Genomic DNA, 6,260 nt, shown 5'->3' with positions numbered 1-6,260 from the left:
TTTATTTTGTTACGGTACACATTGTTTCAAAGCAGATTTATATCTGGACATTAGAGAGAAAGAGCACAGAGAACTACATCATACTTTTAAATGATTATCATCACATGCAATTTATCATATAAGTGCAACAAAACACATTACTGTAAGACAGAGATACAAGAGTACACTGGAGTAATACATGAGAACTAGAGCAGAAGTGATATACCTGAATAAAAGGTATATACCTAAAATAAAATATTTATAGGACATTATTGACATTGTGGTGGAAGTAGGCATTATATGATTATAAACCTGTTAAGTGATAATATCTAAAGTTAAAAGAAAGACTAAACATAACAGTGCCAACTTAAATAGTTAATCATTTGTCATTTTCAATATATTCACATATTCAATAATTTCATCATTAAACTCAACAAACCCCTTTTATTTTCTGTAATGAAACAGCATCTGTTCTGCTTTTTCATCTTATATTTTCATATTTGTTGCATTATTTTTTACCTGTGAAACGATCCAATAAACCCATCACATGACGTACAGCCCCCTTGTTTTTCCTTCTCCAGCTTTCCTCAGCTCCTCCAGCTTCTTCATCCATTCATCTTTTCCCTCCTCCTTCAGTCTGTCAATCAGGAAATCCAGATGTTGAAGAGTTGAAGCACTGTCTGCTTTCAATGCGATCTTAGACAGACTCATGATGCTGGTATAAGCTTCACAGAGCAGGAGGGACTTTTCTTTTCTTTTCTTCTCCAGATCGCTCTTCAGTTTTTCTTCTATTTTCATTTTTTCATGAGACTCTTCACTTTCTTCCTTAAGACTTTTAAATTTATTTTGATCAAAGTTGGCTTCATTCTGTTCATACTTCAGTTTGAGCTCAGCAAATGTCATTGTGACTTCCTCTGTCTTCGTCACATATTTTCTGTTCTCTTTGACATGTTTGCTGTAATGACACTTTCCTGAACACACAGTGCAGTGGCTGTTACTCATGACTGAACACTGTGAGAGATTACCGGGAGAGACCCAATCACAGCCCCACTCATGACAGTTCCCCTTCGAGGGAACTCGCACTGCGTCGTCGTCGTGACGACACTTTGGGGAACGCCCTCAGCGTAACGCATCTGAAGTATGAATGAAATCTGTCCAATCCTGATTGGTGCTGCGTCATGACGTAGTAGATGACGGCATACCCGGAAGATACAAAGGGACGCCGGCACACACACACATTAGCTTTTTGCTCTTCAGCTTGAAGCGCTCTGTGTTTTGTCAGTCCTATTTATTGTTGTCTGTCCTATTCTAGCCACAAGCATCAATATGAGCGAGCAGTTTAAGAAGTGTGTGCATCCGTGCCCACGTTATATTTCGGGCTCGGACACACACCAGCTGTGTGTGCTTTGTCTCGGCGTGCAGCACGCTAGGGCGGCTCTCGAGGGAGCCGCTTGTAGCGAGTGCGATAAGCTGCCGCTGAGAACATTGCGCTCACGGCTCGCTGTGTTTGACCAGCACGGCCAGGCTCGCGAGCCTCGCGGTTCTGGGCCCGCTATTGCCGAGGCAGAGCGGCGTCGCAGATCGTGGGGCTCACAAATGGATCTGTCAGCGGGACATGGGACTGCTACGGCATCTTCCCAGTCCTCGTCTGAAGATTCAGACGTTCTCCCGCCCCGTGTGGAAGCTCGCGAGGCGGCTTCTTCCCGCGAGGCGGAGGACCAGATGTTGCAATTGTCTGGCTCTGAGGAGTCAGATGATTTAAACATCGAGGCGGGTGATGCGACGTTAGAAATTCAAACGCCAGCGCATCCACCCGCCCAAGAGGAGCTTGTGGAGGTTCTGACACGCGCTGTGGCCAAACTTAATATCGACTGGCCACAGGAGGAACCTCAAATCCAGCCGCCCAGTAAGCTGGATGAGAGGTTTTTCAGGCGCAGATCTCAACCTCCACGCCGGGGTCTGCCTTTTTTCCCTGACTTGCACAACGAGTTGTGTAAGTCGTGGGACAAACCATTTTCAGCCAGGCTCTCTAATCCCCCAGTCCTTGATTTTGCAAATGTTGTGGGGGCGGCTGAATCTGGTTATGGGAGATTACCTCGGGTTGAGGAGGCTCTCGCGAGCTATCTCTCCCCCGAGGCCGCATCGTCCCTTAAGGCCCCGGTACTGCCCACTAAGCCGTGCCGAGATACATCAGCGCTGGTGGGCAGGGCATATATGGCGGCTGGGCGAGCTGGTGGCTGTTTGCACACGATGGCAGTGTTGCAAGCCTACCAGGCCGACCTCCTTAAGGAGCTGGATGAAGGCCAAGGGCCATCTCCAGAGGATATTTTGGAGCTCAGAAAGGCCACTGATTTGTCTCTCCGCATCACAAAGGAGACGGCCCGTGCCATCGGCCGCTCCATGGCTGGTTTGGTGTGCGTTGAGAGACACCTATGGTTAAATCTATCAGGGATGAAGGAGAAGGAAAAACATTTTCTCCTGGATTCCCCGATCTCGCCTTTTGGCCTTTTTGGTGGCGCGGTCGATACCGTTGTTGGAAGGTTTCAGGAGGTGAAAAAGCAGTCAGCAGCCTTCCAGCAATACCTCCCCCGTCGCTCCAGCTCCTCTAGGAAGGCTGCCTCTAAGGGGCAGCCTCAGCCGTCTGCCAGCTCCTCGCACCGTCGGGTGCAAAAGGAGAGTGTTGCCTCCCGCGCCCCTCCCGAGGGAGCCTGGCAAAGGAGGCGACGCTCTCGAGGTAAGCCTTCGGAGCCGAAGGTCGATCTAAGGACCGTCCTTCAGGCGAAGAAGGCTTCCTCTAAGCGGTCCTAGTTGCGACCGGACCGCTGAGAGCTGTCCCCCCCGGGATGGAGCGATCGAGGTCGCTTCCTTCCCGGAGCTCTCGGGGAATCAGTGCTGTGCTCCCGCCGTCCAGTACGTTTCGGGCCACACTGATTTCCCGCGTACGCACGCCGCTCCAGCCACCTCTAAAAAGACCTGTGGCTGGGCAGCGAACGCGTATGCACACCGAAAATCATTCTCGACTACTCCCTGCCGGTCAGCCGCTTCAGGGGGTCGGGAACGAGTCTCGGTTAATACCCGAGGCCAGCCTCGAGAGGCTGGTTCCCTTAGTAGATTATCTCGGCGCATGGTCATGCCTTCCGAATATATCTGCGTGGGCCCTGCGTACTGTAGAGCTGGGTTACAGGCTGCAGTTCAGCTCCCCTCCACCGAAGTTCAACGGGGTGGTCTGGACTGTGGTCGGCCCAGAGCAGGTTCGGGTTATGGAACAGGAAGTTCAGTCCCTGTTGGTAAAAGAGGCCATAGAACGTGTTCCTCTGCCACACAGGGAGTCCGGGTTCTACAGCCGGTACTTCATAGTTCCCAAGAAGGATGGGGGGTTGCGTCCAATAATAGATCTCAGGCACTTGAATCGTTCTCTGAGGAGATTCAGGTTCAAGATGCTCACAATTCCAGCCATCGTGAGTCAGATCCAGTTCGAGGACTGGTTCGTCACGATAGATCTGAAGGACGCATACTTCCATATCTCCATCCTTCCGTGTCACAGGAAGTTCCTGAGGTTCGCTTTCGGGGGCGAAGCGTACCAATATCGGGTTCTTCCCTTTGGCCTAGCTCTTTCCCCTCGCACCTTCACCAAGTGCATGGATGCAGCGCTGGCTCCGCTGAGACTCCAGGGCATTCGTGTACTCAATTACATCGACGACTGGCTAATATTAGCCAAGTCGTACGATATGGCAGTTCGACATCGAGATGTCGTTCTCGCTCATATCAGGTGCTTGGGGCTGAGACTCAACACGAAGAAAAGCGTGTTGACGCCCTCCCAGAGGACTACGTTCCTGGGAGTGGTATGGGATTCCACGACGATGCGGGCACAAATGTCTCCTGCTCGGGTGGGTTCCATACAGGCGTTGGTCTCCAGAGTGAAGCTAGGCCACAACCTCACTGTGAAGCAGTTTCAAATACTGCTGGGGCACATGGCAGCAGCGTCCAACATCATACCTTTTGGCCTGCTACACATGAGACCCCTACAGTGGTGGTTGAGAGCCAAGGGGTTTTCCCCGAGGGGAAATCCGTTCCGTATGATCAGAGTAACGCGCAGATGCCTTCGTTCTCTCGTCATATGGAGGAAACCTTGGTTCCTGTCCCAGGGACCAGTGCTGGGAGCATCTTGTTGCCGGAAAACCGTTTCAACAGATGCCTCCCTCACTGGTTGGGGCGCGGTCATGGACGGCCGCTTTGCGAGAGGTCTGTGGGAGACCCGGCATTCTTCCTGGCACATCAACTGCCTGGAAATGCTGGCGGTCTACAAAGCTCTGAGGAGCTTTTTCCCAGACCTCCGCGGCCACCATGTCCTGATACGCTCGGACAACACTTCTGTAGTCGCGTATCTGAATCATCAGGGGGGTCTGAGGTCGCGCCCTCTATGCAGACTGGCACACCAGATCCTTCTGTGGTCCCAGGGGAAACTGTCGTCTCTCAGAGCGATGTACGTCCCCGGGGACCAAAATCAGGGAGCAGACGTCCTGTCGAGGCGGGGGCTGAGGCCCGGGGAGTGGCGACTCCACCCAGAGGTGGTGGAAGCCATGTGCGTGAGATTCGGCCCAGTGGAAGTGGATCTGTTCGCGTCTCAAGAGACGTCCCACTGTCCACTGTGGTTCTCTCTCAGGCATCCAGCTCCGCTGGGGCTGGACGCCATGATGCAGACGTGGCCAAGGCTGCGTCTGTACGCATTTCCCCCGATCGTTCTGCTCCCGGGAGTCTTGGAGCGAGTCCGCCGGGAGGGGATCAGCCTACTTTTAGTAGCACCCCGCTGGCCGACCCGAGTATGGTTCTCGGACATTGTAGCACTGCTGGACGGCCTTCCGTGGCAGGTTCCTCTGAGGAGGGATCTGCTGTCGCAGGCAGGGGGCACAATATTTCACCCCCGGCCAGAGCTGTGGAACCTCTGGGTCTGGCCCCTGAGGGGGCTCGGTACCTAGAGGCTGGCCTGTCAGCAGATGTTGTCGAGACCCTACTCAGCTCCAGGGCTCCTTCTACCAGGAGACTGTACAGCCTGAAGTGGAATGTGTTTTCCACTTGGTGTAGAGAGCGTGAGGTGGACCCAGTTAACTGCCCAGTGGCTTCAGTGCTGGAGTTCCTCCAAGATCGTTTCTCCGCCGGTCTTACCCCGTCCACACTTAAGGTGTATGTGGCTGCCATTGCGGCTTTCCACTCGCCTATAGGTGATGGGCCTTTGGGGAAGCACCATCTGGTTGTACGTTTCCTCCGTGGGGCTCGGAGGATGAGGCCTGCGGCTCGCTCCAGAGTCCCAACCTGGGACCTGGCGGTGGTACTTGAAGGGTTGGCTGAGGCCCCCTTCGAGCCACTGGAGTCGGCTGAGGCAAAGAACCTGACCCTTAAGGTGGCCTTTCTCCTAGCTATCACTTCTCTGAGGAGAGTGGGGGATCTCCAGGCCTTGGCTATAACGCCAACTTGCCTGGAGTTTGCTCCTGGCGGAGTTAAGGCCATCTTACATCCTAGACCGGGCTATGTGCCCAAGGTGCCATCTAATGTGGCACGGTCAGTGGTTCTTCAGGCCTTCCATCCTCCACCTCACGTGACGGCGGAAGAGGGGAGACTTCACCTGCTCTGCCCAGTCAGAGCCCTGAGAGTGTACCTTGAGAGGTCTTCTCAGTGGAGGAAGTCAGACCAGTTGTTGGTGTGCTTTGGTTCACCCAAGAAAGGGCTGCCTGCATCCAAGCAGACAATCAGTAATTGGATTGTCCAGGCTATAGCCACGGCTTATCAGGTGCGCAATCTGCCTTCACCTATGGCCGTGAGGGCTCATTCTACCAGGAGCATGGCCTCCTCGGTAGCCCTCCTTTCTGGAGTCTCGCTTCAGGATATTTGCGAAGCGGCTGGGTGGGCCACTCCGCACACCTTCATACGGTTCTACAGTCTGCAACTCCCTGTGACGCCTGGCGCCAGAGTGCTCGCGTCCTAAGTGTGCCTGTTTTACAGCTTCATACTAGGGCGGGTGTGATTACGGTGTGGCATAGTGGGTATTACGTTCCCCAAAGTGTCGTCACGACGACGACGCAGTGCGAGTTCCCTCGAAGGGGAACGTCTCGGGTTACGACTGTAACCCTTGTTCCCCGAGAAGGGAACGAGACACTGCGTCTCGTCGCCACACCTATCACGGGCAGAGCGCGTGCTTCATCGCAAATAGCTAATGTGTGTGTGTGCCGGCGTCCCTTTGTATCTTCCGGGTATGCCGTCATCTACTACGTCATGACGCAGCACCA

Source organism: Leuciscus leuciscus (genome assembly GCF_965113295.1).
Source record: "Leuciscus leuciscus genome assembly, chromosome: 2".
Classification (NCBI taxonomy): Eukaryota; Metazoa; Chordata; class Actinopteri; order Cypriniformes; family Leuciscidae; genus Leuciscus; species Leuciscus leuciscus.
This window is presented reverse-complemented; position numbering follows the sequence as displayed.